The following is a 13,930-nucleotide window of genomic DNA, read 5'->3' as shown; positions in this document are numbered from 1 at the left end:
CTCATTCTCTCTCCCCCTCTCTCTCTCTGTCACTCTGTCACTCTCTCTCCCTCTCTCTGTCACTCTCTCTCTCTGTCCCCCCCTTTCTCTCTCTGTCACTCTCTCTCTCTCTCCCCCCCCTCTCTCTCTCTCTCTCTCGCTCTCTCTTTCTCCCTCTCTGTCACTCTCTCTCCCTCTCTTTCTCCCTCTCTGTCACTCTCTCTCCCTCTCTTTCTCCCTCTCTGTCACTCTCTCTCTCTCTCTCTCTCCCTCTCTATCACTCTCTCTCTCTCTCTATCTCTCATTTGGCTGCCACCCATCAGTGTTTTGACTCAAATTTAAAAGCCAGATCCTCCCTCCCATCCTAGCCTTCATAATTTCACTGGGGAAAGGTGGGCCAACGACTCAGGGCCGCTCACACACGTGCCATCATTGTGTCTCGCTTGCTACAGGCACAGTTACATAAAGAAGGACCTATTTTAGGGGCTCGTCTACGTCAAAGCCCAGAACACCAGCACACTGTCAGACAGAGGAGAATAAGAACAGAGGAGCGATAGTCTTCTCTTTTCAAATCGGTTTTACTTGACTTCTTCTGTTAGTCTTCACCTCTGCATGTGTCACAATAATGACTGCTGAGCTTTGGCGGTCATCTCCAGAACCTGAAGGATTACGCTCCAATTGAAAGACGCCAACGTGCAGATGAGGAAGGGAAAGCACAGCTGTGTCGTTGCTAATTGGCTAGACAGAGAGAAAGAGAGCGCATGGTAGTGGTGAGTGCGGGTCAGGTGTTTGTTCACCCGCACCCGTCTGCAATTGCTAATAACCCATCCGCAACCACCCCAATATACTTGATAAAGTGAAACTCTGAGGCCAGCACACGACCCTAACCCGCTAATATAGAAGATGAGCTACAGTCAAGAGATTTAGAAATGCTTCTGCTTATAATTTCCGACCTTTAGGGAGGCTATTTGTAAGTCAACTTGTCTATAATTAGATACACGCAGCTTCTCTTCTGTTACTATATGTGGCCCTAGAAGACTAAATAAACCCTTCCTCACCAGAATGATGTCATAAAACAATATAATGAATGAATTATTTATTTATTTAGGGAAAACCCAATTAGACCAGGGTCTCATTCCCAAGGCGTCCTGATCACAGCAACACAACAACCAATAGTTTCATGCCCTGATCTGTTTCACCTGTCCTTGTGATTGTCTCCACCCCCTACAGGTGTCGCTTATTTTTCCCAGTGTATTTATCCCTGTGTTTCCTGTCTCTCTGTGCCAGTTCGTCTTGTATGTTCAAGTCAACCAGTGTGTTTTTCCCGTGCGCCTGCTTTTCTATTCTCTTTTACTAGTCCTCCCGGTTTTGACCTTTGCCTGTTTTTCTGGACTCAATTTCTGCCTGCCTGGCCATTCTGCCTGCCCTGACCTCAAGTCTGCCTGCCATTCTGTACCTCTGGAACTCTGACCTGGTTTTGACCTTTTGCCTGTCCACGACCATTCTCTTGCCTACCCCTTTTGGATTGTTAATAAATATCTTGGACTCTAACCTTCTGCCTCCTGTGTCTGCATCTGGGTCTCACCTTGTGCCCTCATAATAGAATGTAAAATAAAACAGCAATCAATAGAAAACAACATTTAACAAAAACAGTTACATTCCTCTGCTACTAGGTCCTCACTCAACACTCTAAACTGCCCGAGCGGCACCAGAACGTCTAATTGTAATGAGTTCTATAAATTGTTCCAGCAGTGAGGCGCATTAAAACTAAAAGCAGATTTACCTAATTCGGTAGAGACCCAAGGAACCTCGAGTTAACCAGCTCTGTGAACGGGTTTGGTAACTCGTGTTTTTATACTTCAACAACGAAGGTAAGTCAGAAGCTTGTATAGTAGAGCTTTGTAAACAAAGAGGGAATAGTGAAGTGATCTACGGGAATTCAATGAGGACAAGCCAACCTTTTGATACAGGATGCAGTGATGAGTATTAAAACTGTCACATGTGATAAAGCGAAGGGCGCTATGGTAGACAGTATCCAAAGGTTTAAAAGCAGTGGCTGCTGCATTCTGGTAAATTGTTTCACCATAGTCAAGTACTGGCAGAAAAGTTGACTGTACAATCTGCTTCCTGCTGTTAAGGGAGAAGCAAGATCTATTTCTAAAAAAAGAAGCCCATTTTAAATCTTACTATAGCTTTTTAACTAGCTCATCAGTATGTTTTTGTTTTATGCTAAATCCTTGTCAATCTAAAAGCCCAGATATTTCTAGGCGGAAACCCGATCGATGGGACAACCATTTAATTAATACATATGTAGTCCATCTGATTTTAATTTATTTTTTGCGAGAATTTGAGAACAACATATTTCGTTTTTCCCACATTAAGTGCAAGTTATAAAATTGAATGCTTCAATCTAGTTGACATTGGGAAAGTTTTCTCTCATCTCTACTTCTTTTGTGGAGAAAAGATGTCAGGGACCGGGGAGAAAATGCAATAACTCTAAAGAAAACAGGAAAGATTTTCTGTGCAAAATGTCCAAATGACATCAGTTTGACCAGTTGTAAGGAAATAGAAAGCAGTGAGAAAATGACCCAAAATGTTTCGGATAAGATTTCAGTACAGCTTGGATGCATAACTTATATGGTTGAAATAATATCAGCTTTTATGACACTGATAAATATAGCACCTCTACATATGGTATCTAACTGCGCATTCGCATTCCCTCAAGATGCTGAAAGAAATAACTCATATTTCTCCACTTCTGTTCCCGAGTCAAAATGTACTGTAGCCTACAATTTGTTGTATCATTTACCAGCAAGAAATGCTCAATTCTGCAGGAGTTAATATTAAAAGTGCAATATGCAGAAATTGCTACGCCATTTCCTAGTTGCTAACATTTTAATAGTTTGCATAATTTCTGTTTATGTAGAGAATCATTGTACCACCTGAACCGCTGTGAAATATATTTTCAATAACCCAAAATATTGTGATTTCAGCTGTTTGATGCTGGTGTACAAAACCAAAAGTAAAAGATGCAAAAGTGAAACGTATGAACGGGAAGCACAGAAATAGCCACATAGAACAGATCTACCACATCTTAGACTTGCTTTCAATGAGAATGACAGATCTATAACTCCCATTTCTATGTGAATTTTGTCAGTAGCCCAAAAAGTTAAATATTGCAACTTTAAGGCTATGTGAGAGGTTATAACCCATCTGAACAATAGGCTACAGTTCCCTTAACGTGTCATAGGCCTATTTGAAGTTCCCGTCTTGAGACGGGAGACGGTCAAATTTGTATAGCGCCTCACAATCATCACACATAACATAACACACACTGCTATCATCCTCTTTTACCACTTCACCAAACATGACTTTTCTGGCACTCCCTTCTCTTTATTTTCAACTCTCCATTTCACAGCTTTTCTCTTTTTGAATTCAATCCCGACTGTCCTTTCTGCCTCAGTGGATCGACAATAACCTTTTCTGCCTGATCCCAAAAGCATTTGGTGAATGGTGTGTAGGCTATTTGGTACACGTAGAGTTAGGCCCTGAATCTTAGGCTTACGCACCAATGCTAAGTAACCTAAAATAATGAAATAAAAACCTATGTAGCCTATAGATATAAATTGCACAAGAATGATACATTTATGGATTTTTTAAGGTATTGTTTTCTCTTTACTCAACACACCCACCCGCCATCCACACGATATTTTGTGACCCTAACCTAACCCAACTGTGGATATAGCCGCGGGGACTGAGGGATATGAGTCAACCCGCCCATCACTAGAGCGTGGTACCTGCATACGCCACATTGCACAACACAATCAAAGAGCAGGAGTAGACTGCACTCACAGTACGTGTGGTCCTAAAGCCAGTTCATATGTCTGAGGGTTAGAGCAAGATTTGTGTAACTGGCAATGCTGACAGTTCTTCAAGTTGCTTTAGATAAAAGCGGTCTGCTAAATGACCATGTTATATTGTTATTATATGAATATCTATGGTCTCTCAGGTAAAGTGGGGACCTCAGAATGAGCATTCATTCTTAAATCACGTCACATTAGAAACAGATGAAAAGTTAGCTTTGTGCTCTTCGCTGTGTAGGGTTGAAAAGATTTGAAAATAGCTTTACAAAATGGACCAAATGCTAAATAATTAAAAAAAATAACTAATCTGCCATAGCTGTATGGGGAGATGGAATCCATTTTTTGGACGAGATTACTCTCGAGTCTATGGAGTGGAATGTTGTGCTTTGCAAGACGAGTCATTGTCAGCACACACTGTTTTTCACTACCCCCTCTGATCACGTTTCCACAACAGCCCACAGTCATGTTGATGAAATAACACCAGGGCATTTAGAACCGGACATTGAATAGATTCCATTACAGATGCCAGTACCCCATCAATAATGGATAACAAATCACATGTTCACTATCATCCGGTTTATATAAGAGAAATCCTTTGGGGTTTTCCGTATCAGATTAGTGGAGGCTTTACTAGTGATAGGTCAGAGTGGCTCGTAACTGGAGCAGATCGATCCCTTCCTCTCTTTGAACACTCTCCACACACCCACCTCTATGTATCTACTGTCTTCCCTCTCTCTCTGACGTCTATGGCCCCTGCTCACAGCTCTTGAGCGAGAGAGAGAGAGAGAGAGAGAGAGAGAGAGAGAGAGAGAGAGAGAGAGAGAGAGAGAGAGAGAGAGAGAGAGAGAGAGACAGCCCGGAAGAGGGGAGGAGGAGAGGAAAAGTGCGAGCCTCACCAGCCCCCAATATCTATCTTTAGTCCGGGAGAGAGGGAGGGAGGGTTGTGAGGGGGACACATGTAACATGATTAAACGGACCTCATTATGGAGCCGTTGACTCACCCAGAGAAACATTAGCATGGCTGGAGGAGGTTTCTCTATGTGGGTCGTTTTCACACATCTAGGCCTTCCCTCGTCATCCACACTGCACTCGCTAGCACCTATTTCCCCAGAGTGGACTGGCAAATTGGAGCTGTGAAAGTATTAAGACATGAAAGGTAGAGAAGAGAAGGTCAGAGGCAGATGTAAAGGGCCGATTCTACAACGCCACCGCTCCATTTCGATTAGTTATGTCTCTGTCACACTTTGACTTTCCTTGTTCTTCTGTTCTCTTCTGAATATAATCCATTCGTTTCTATTTTTGCGTTGTGTAGGCGCTGCATTTGAGATAAGATAATTAGTTGGGTTGGGGGACACTTTCTTTTCAGAGGAATAGGGATAAGATGGGTGAGAGTGTCAAAGGGCTACAGAACAAATTTGAACCCATGCCGACACAGGTATGGCTGTTCGTGGAGTTGGTGGCACTAACCGCTAGAACACCAGATTGTGGGACATTGTCTACTGCAAAATGACACCCATTACAAATATTGGGCTACTCTGAAAATATAGTTTACAAGCTACCAATTACTTCACTAAAGCTACCCTTAAGAAAAATATAGTTTACTGTACTTAACTAAAAACTACTTTGTGAAAGATTATCATATGTAAATCTGAAATGTCATAGACTACAAATTGCTAAATGGATTTAGTTTATTAAACACAAAAACTATGTTTCAAGTAATAATTAGGCAGGTCTGATGCCAAGTATTGCCTACTTCACCCATGTATTATTTTAGCAAAAAAGTTATAATAGTTAGCCACACCACTACTGTACAAAAAAAAATTACTTAGAGTAATTAAGTACTAAACATACTTCCTAGATTAGAATTTATTTAAACTACCACCAAGATAAAGCAAAATGTAGTTAAATTACTAGTTGAACTACATGTAGTTCACTACTTCCCAATACATGGTCACCGTAGCTTCCCTACTGATTTACCTGGCTGTCTCAGAGTTGACAGTACTGATCTCTCTCTCTCTCTCTCTCTCTCTCTCTCTCTCTCTCTCTCTCTCTCGCTCTCTCTCTCACTCTCTCGCATTCTCTCTCTCGCATTCTCTCTCTCTCTCTCTCTCTCTCTCTCTCTCTCTCTCTCTCTCTCTCTCTCTCTCTCATTCTCTCTCTCTCATTCTCTCCCCGACTTTCTCTCTCTCTCTCACTCTCTCTCATTCTCTCTCTCTCTATTCTCTCTCTCTCTCTCTCATTCTCTCCCCGACTTTCTCTCTCTCTCTCTCTCTCATTCTCTCTCTCTCTATTCTCTCTCTCTCTATTCTCTCTCTCTCTCTCTCATTCTCTCCCCGACTTTCTCTCTCTCTCTCTCTACTCATCCCCACACCTCCGCTGCCGCTTTAACAAGCACTGCAATTCCACCATGACAGGTGACAGGCGGTCTTTCATTCACCCCTCCCTAACCCTGTAGTCTCAAACTCAATTACCTGCCAGGCCAGTATGCATGATCTTGTTCCAGCCCAGCACTAGCATACCACATGAAACAAATCAAGGAAGGTGTCTATTAAAGATCATGATTGGTTTATTAGTTATATGGGTTGTGTTAGTGCTGGGTTGAATATCCAGTCCCTCCAGTAACTGAGTTTGAGTCCACTGTTCTAACCACTCCAATCATCACTTCCTCTACTGTCCCTCCCTTCTAATAACTCATCAGTCCTGTGCAGTGTTTCCTCTGGAAAAATGTGTAGCAGTGGGGGGAAAAGGTCGTGGAGGGGGCTGAATGGGGGGTCCCTCCTAGACTTCTTATGTAGAAGGACTGTGCAAGGTCCATAGCCTATGCATGGTCTATATTATAAGATATGGTATTAGCAATACACATTGTCACCTGTAGCCCAACTGATGCAGCAAAGTGCAAATAAATAGGCTGAAGCATGGAGTTGCTTATCTACATTTACCCTATTGGGCTAATCATTAGCCAGATACCAAACAGATCCCAAATGTGATCTTTTGACTAGTTACGACCAGGAATACGACTTTCCCGAATTGGATCCTTTGTTCGTACTCCCCTGGGCAATTGAACCGAGTATATTATTCGCTAATGTTCCGTCTCTGGATAAAAAAGTTGACGAGCTGAGGGCGAGTTAACCCGACCTAGAATACCTCACAATCAAATGCCGACTGTATTACCTCCCAAGATAATTTTCTTTGGTTATAGTCACAGCCGTGTATATTCCCCCCAAGCCGATACCATGACGGCCCTCAAAGAACTTCACTGGACTTTATGTAAACTGGGGATTTTAACAAAGCAAATTTGAGGAAAACGTTATTGAAGTTCTATCCAAATACTGACTGCAGTAGTCGCGCTGCTAAAACACTCGACCACTGCTACTCCAACTTCCGGGATGCCTACAAGGCCCTCCCCCACCCGCCCTCCCTCACGACTCCATTTTGCTCCTCCCTTCCTATAGGCCACAGGTGTCAAACTCATTCCACGGGGGGCCGAGTGTCTGCGGGTTTTCGCTCCTCCCTTGTACTTGATTGATGAATTAACATCACTAATTAGTTAGGAACTCCCCACACCTGGTTGTCTAGGGCTTTATTGAAAGGAAAAACCAAAAACCTGCAGACACTAGGCCCTCCGTGGAATGAGTTTGACACCCCTGCTATAGGCAGAAACGCAAACAGGAAGTACCCGTGCTAAGGACTATTCAATACTGGTCTAACCAATGGGAATCCACGCTTCAAGATTGTTTTGATCAGGGTAGCCTCCGAGAATAACATTGACGAATATACTGATACGGTGACTGAGTTTATCAGGAAGTGTATAGGAAATGTTATACCCACTATGACTATTAAAACCTACCCTAACCAGAAACCGTGGATAGATAGCAGCATTCGCGCAAAACTGAAAGCACGAAACACCGCATTTAACCATGGCAAGGTGACTGGGAATATGGCAGTGTAGTTATTCTCTCCGTAAGGCAATCAAACAGGCAAAACATCAGTATAGAGACAAAGTGGAGTCGCAATTCAACGGCTCAGACACAAGACGTATGTGGCAGGGTCTACAGACAATCACGGACTACAAAAGGAAAACCAGCCACGTCGCGGACACCGACGTCTTGCTTCCAGACAAGCTAAAAACCTTCTTGGCCCGCTTTGAGTACAACACAGTGCCACCGATGCGGCACGGTACCAAGAACTGTGGCCTCTCCTTCTCGACGTGAGTAAAACATTTAAATGTGTTAACCCACGCAAGGCTTCCGGCACAGACGACATCCCTAGCCGCGTCCTCAGAGCATGCGCAGACCAGCTGGCTGGTGTGTTTACTAACATATTCAATCTCTCCCTATTCAAGTCTGCTGTCCCCACATGCTTCAAGATGGCCACCATTGTTCCTGTACCCAAGAAAGCAAAGGTAACTGAACTAAATGACTATAGCATTCTTACATAAGTATTCCTCTTGTCCAGATGGGTTAGGGCAGCGTGCAGTGTGATTGCGATTGCGTCGTCTGTGGACCTATTGGGGCGGTAAGCAAATTGGAGTGGGTCTAGGGTGTTAGGTAGGGTGGAGGTGATATGGTCCTTGACTAGTCTCTCAAAGCACTTCATGATGACGGAAGTGAGTGCTACGGGGCGATAGTCATTTAGCTCAGTTACCTTCCCTTTCTTGGGAACAGGAACAATGGTGGCCCTCTTGAAGCATGTGGGAACAGCAGATGGGGATAAGGATTGATTGGATATGTGCGTAAACACACCAGCCAGCTGGTCTGCGCATGCTCTGAGGAAGCGGCTGGGGATGCCGTCTGGGCTGGCAGCCTTGCGAGGGTTAACACGTTTAAATGTCTTACTCACGTTGCCTGCAGTGAAGGAGAGCCCGCAGGTTTTGGTAGCGGGCCGTGTCAGTGGCACTGTATTGTCCTCAAAGTGAACAAAGAAGTTGTTTTGTTTGTCTGGGAGCAAGACAACGTGGTCCGTGACGGGGCTGGTTTTCCTTTTGTAGTCCGTGATTGACTGTAGACCCTGCGACATACCTCTCGTGTCTGAGCCGTTGAATTGTGACTCTACTTTGTCTCTATACTGATGCTTAGCTTGTTTGATTGCCTTTCGGAGGGAATAGCTACACTGTTTGTATTCGGTCATGTTTCCAGTCACCTTGCCCTGATTAAAAGCAGCATTCGCGCTTTCAGTTTTGCGCGAATGCTGCCATCAATCCACAGTTTCTGGTTGGGGAATGTTTTAATAGACGCTGTGTGTACAACATCACAGATAAACTTGCTAATAAACTCACCGAATCAGCGTATTCATCAATGTTATTGTCCAACGCAATGCGGAACATATCCCAGTCCACGTGATCGAAGCAATCTTGAAGGTTGGAATCCGATTGGTCGTACCAGCGTTGAACAGACCTGAGCACGGGCGCTTCCTGTTTTAGTTTCTGTCTATAGGCTGGGAGCAACAAAATGGAGTCATGGTCAGATTTTCCGAAAGGAGAGCGGGGGAGGGCTTTATATGCTTCGCGGAAGTTAGAATAACAATGATCCAGGGTTTTGCCAGCCCGGGTCCCGCATTTGATATGCTGATCAAATTTAGGGAGCCTTGTTTTCAGATTAGCCTTGTTAAAATCCCCAGCAATAATAAATGCAGCCTCAGGATATGTGGTTTCCAGTTTACATAGAGTCAAATGAAGTTCTTTCAGCGCCGTTGATGTGTCTGCTTGGGGGGGATATACACGACTGTGATTATGATCGAAGAGAATTCTCTTGGTAGATAATGCGGTCGGCATTTAATTGTAAGGAATTCTAGGTCAGGTGAACAAAAGGACTTGAGTTCCTGTATGTTGTTCTGATCACACCACGTCTCGTTAATCATAAGGCATACACCCCCGCCCTTCTTCTTACCAGAAAGATGTTTGTTTCTGTCGGCGCGATGCGTGAAGAAACCGGGTGGCTGTACCGACTCTGATGACGTATCCCGAGTGAGTCATGTTTCCGTGAAAGAAAGAACGTTACAATCTCTGATGTCTCTCTGGAAGGCAACCCTTGCTCTGATTTTGTCTACCTTGTTGTCAAGAGACTGAACATTGGCGAGCAGTATGCTCGGGAGCAGTGCGCGATGTGCCCGTCTACGGAGCCTGACCAGAAGACCGCTCTGTCTCCCCCTTCTGCGGCCGTTATTTTGGGTCGCCGGCTGGGATCCGATCCATTGTCCTGGGTGGTGGACCAAACAGGGGATCCGCTCCGGGAAAGTCATATTCCTGGTCGTAATGTTGGTGAGTTGACGTTGCTCTTATGTCCAATAGTTCATCCCGACTGTATGTAATAAAACCTCATATTTCCTGGGGTAACAATGTAAGAAATAACACATAAAAAAACAAAATACTGCATAGTTTCCTAGGAACGCGAAGCGAGGCGGCCATCTCTGTCGGTGCCGGAAGTGTAACAGCAGTTGTACACTGCTGCATAAATGTAATAAGCCAGGGAGATACTGTATACTTTAGCTAAGAAAGTAATACTAAGTGTATGTTGTGCAGTAAGCTGTTAGTAGCCCATGTGTCTCACCCTAAGAATTTTGTCCCTCTACCCCTCAGAACTTGGCCTACTGTTCTGACTTAGAGGTGCACATGTAGCCTATTTTAGAGAAATGTCATCATTGAATATTGTAAAAGACTTCATTGTCAGCTTATATGCCCCCGTTATTTATCCTATGGTTCTGACTTGGTGTACAGGGAGAATGCTGTAAGTCTGTCGCTGTACATTTCAAAATTGCTGAACAAATAGGCATATCGACGACGTCGACTAATGTCTTAATCGAAATTATGGCTTGCCTCCTATCCGCTCATCGATACCTTATGCCATAGTTTGTAAATCTCAATTGTTTAATATATATCGCTTATATAGGTCTATCTCATTAGTATCTTATTCACCATCTTAGGCAAAGTTGGAATTCTGCATTTCATTGTTTTGCTTACTTTGTGTATTATAATTAGCTCATGTGCTTTTCTCCACGAGGAGGAAATACTATATAATGTTGTTGAGTCTGTAACCATGTTTGCCAGTGACAGTCTCTTTTATATATTTTTTGTTCAACAAAAATTGCAGTAGGGTAATAGACCCATGTAATTCCACTTGATATTGCGAGAGTTGTTTTGTTTGTGCAATGCGCTGTCTGTGCATCGGTATATTGTCTATAAAAGTGGATCCTCGTGATTGAATATTCCTTCCTTTTTAGACCACATAGGCCTAGTAAATACTTCACATGGTAGGCTAACTCTCTCTCTCTGTCTGTCTCTGTCTCTCCTTAAAGAATAGTAAAGTTATGACCTCAACATGTTGCTGAATTTATCTGAACTAACATCTATCTGAATTGATGTCGGTGTCCATTTTGAAAGTGCTGAACAAATAGTCCCACCTCATCACAGCTTGTTTGCCTGCACTTGCTTATACTTACAGCTAAGTGTTAATGATATAAGAACAAACATTATGAATTTACTGAACATGAATGTAATAATGTTTTTGTATGGTTCAAAAGTCAAAATTCATGTCGGCATTCCTTACTAATGAAGAAGGATGTGGTTCTAATCGAGTTACACAAATCCACAGAGTCAGTAGAAAATATATTTATTTAAGCAAGTCAGCCATATCAGCTATGGTTTTTAAAAAGGCAGTTTAGTGATATGTTTTGTTGCTGGCATGCATCTAAAACAAATTGGTTGAGTTGCCGCACCAAGATTTACATGCTAAAATGGCCATTATGCAGAGGAACAGTAAATGTGGACTTTTCTAGCAGCTTCAAAGTGCGCCTCAGCAGAAATATTTTTTCATGTTCCTTATTTTTTTCACTGGTGGCAGTGATTTTGCCTTGGCCCCGCGCCACAGCAAAATTAGTGTGGCGGAAACACTGGTCCTGTGGGTCCCAGCTGAGGTCAGGGCTTCATAGCATTTGATTAGAATCCAATTCCTGCAGTGGCCATTTCTCATCATTTACATATGACTGTGATTAAAAATGGTATAGATAACCCCCCCACACCTAAAAACGGACAGAGAACCCCGCCCCCCCACCCACACCTTAGTGCTGATGAGAGAGTAGGTGAAGGCTACATGAAGAGAAAAGGATCCCTCTTTCTCTCTCTCCGTCCTCTTGTATATTATCATCCTCCTATTCAGAAGAGACCTCTCAAGGTAACCTCATCGCCTCTCTTTCCACCTCTCTCATTCCCTTTCCCTCTCGGCGACTAGTGCATTACCACACACAGCAGAGAGCTATGACCGTCACCTGAGGCCGTCTGCTGTCTCACTCTTCTATTTGCCTGGCTGTTTGAGTTGTTGCCACGGGGAGAGATGGGAGTCTGGTGGGAACAGAGACAGCACTGTTCTTCAATGATTCCTGTAGTCGTCTGACCTTGGACACATGGGAACGAGGGTGTGTGAGGATGAGTTGTTTAAAGGGGGAGGACAAGGGGATATGACAAGTGCACAAATAAGGGATGAGTCCACAAGCGGACTACAGGACAGGGGTATGGATGACCATGGCTATGATCTAAGAGGACTAGAGGACAGGGGGATGGATGACCATGGCTATGATCTAAGAGGACTAGAGGACAGGGGGATGGATGACCATGGCTATGATCTAAGAGGACTAGAGGACAGGGGGATGGATGACCATGGCTATGATCTAAGAGGACTAGAGGACAGGGGGATGGATGACCATGGCTATGATCTAAGAGGACTAGAGGACAGGGGGATGGATGACCATGGCTATGATCTAAGAGGACTAGAGGACAGGGGGATGGATGACCATGGCTATGATCTAAGAGGACTAGAGGACAGGGGGATGGATGACCATGGCTAGATGATCTATCGGCTATTCCTGTATATAATTATACAGGGATCTCTCTAATCTTAAAGGGACAATCTGCAACATGTACTTATTCGTAGGCTGGCTAGTTGGTTCCGTAACATAATGTTGAAAACAATAATCCATACTTTATCACTGAGAAAGACCAAAGACCGAGGACAAGAGGAAGAAGGGAAGGACAATGGCTGAGATGGGAGGATACAGTTGGTTTTGAAGGAAGCTGCTCGGGCATATCTCCAGCTGCTGCCGGACCGTGCCAGGAGGAGACAGGAATGTATCTAACCTGGCATGTGACTGTGTTGGCCACAGCCACCATAAACAGCACTTCACCCAAAGCCCTGTCTTTATCCATTTATTCTGTTACCCTCAGCTGGAGCAAAGCTGTCACTTCGATCCTCAGTCACAATAGCACACGAGGCAACACAGCCGCATGTAATATGGAGTGGGAGGGAGTACTCACTGAAAAATGAATTTTTTAGTTTTAGCTATAGGAGAAATGTTAGGAGAATATTTTATTCATTAGATCTGACCTAACATAGTTTCATGCTTGTGTCCGCAAAACACAATGTAAAAAATGACTAATATCCAGGACAATATATATTGATTGAACTAGTCTTGAAGTAATGTTCCTGACAGGTATTGTGTAACCAACCACAGGTTTGCACATACAGTACAATGGGACCTTGGGGGCAGATTTTTCTAAGTATCACTTTCATTCCAATATTCGGCCATTCAAACTAAATGATTTTTCCTCTTATTTCATTATCCTCTATTTTTGTGAGAAACCTCAGGGCATGACGCATCCCAGAGGACCCTACTGAGAGGGACATTTATATTGAACAAAAATATAAACGCAACATGGAACAATTTCAACGATTTTACTGAGGTTCAGTGCATATAAGGAAATCAGTCAATTGAAATAAATGAATTAGGCCCTAATCTTTGGATTTCACATGACTGGGCAGGGGCGCAGCTATTGGTGGGCCTGGGAGGGCATCGGAATTAGAAAACGAATCAGAATTAGTTTCCCACCACAAAGGGACTTTATTACAGATGGAAATACTTTTCAGTTTCATCAGCTGTCCGGGTGGCTGGTTTCAGATGATCCCACAGGTGAAGAAGCTAGATGTGGAGGTCCTGGGCTGGCGTGATTACTTGTAGTCTGCGGTTATGAGGCCAGTTGGATGTACTGCCAAATTCTCTAAAACGACATTGGAGGCGACTTATGGTAGAGAAATTAACATTCA

At 43.6% G+C, this 13,930-nt stretch overlaps 1 protein-coding gene across 1 annotated transcript in view; it reads right to left on the bottom strand.

Moving 5' to 3' along the window:
• LOC120054124 (transient receptor potential cation channel subfamily M member 3-like) overlaps positions 1-13,930 on the bottom strand; it is a 175,494-nt gene that overhangs the window by 64,079 nt on the left and 97,485 nt on the right. The window lies entirely within an intron of this gene.

Source organism: Salvelinus namaycush, chromosome 1 (genome assembly GCF_016432855.1).
Source record: "Salvelinus namaycush isolate Seneca chromosome 1, SaNama_1.0, whole genome shotgun sequence".
Classification (NCBI taxonomy): Eukaryota; Metazoa; Chordata; class Actinopteri; order Salmoniformes; family Salmonidae; genus Salvelinus; species Salvelinus namaycush.
Note: the sequence above shows the minus strand (reverse complement) of the source record. Positions and strands in the feature narration are given on the sequence as shown.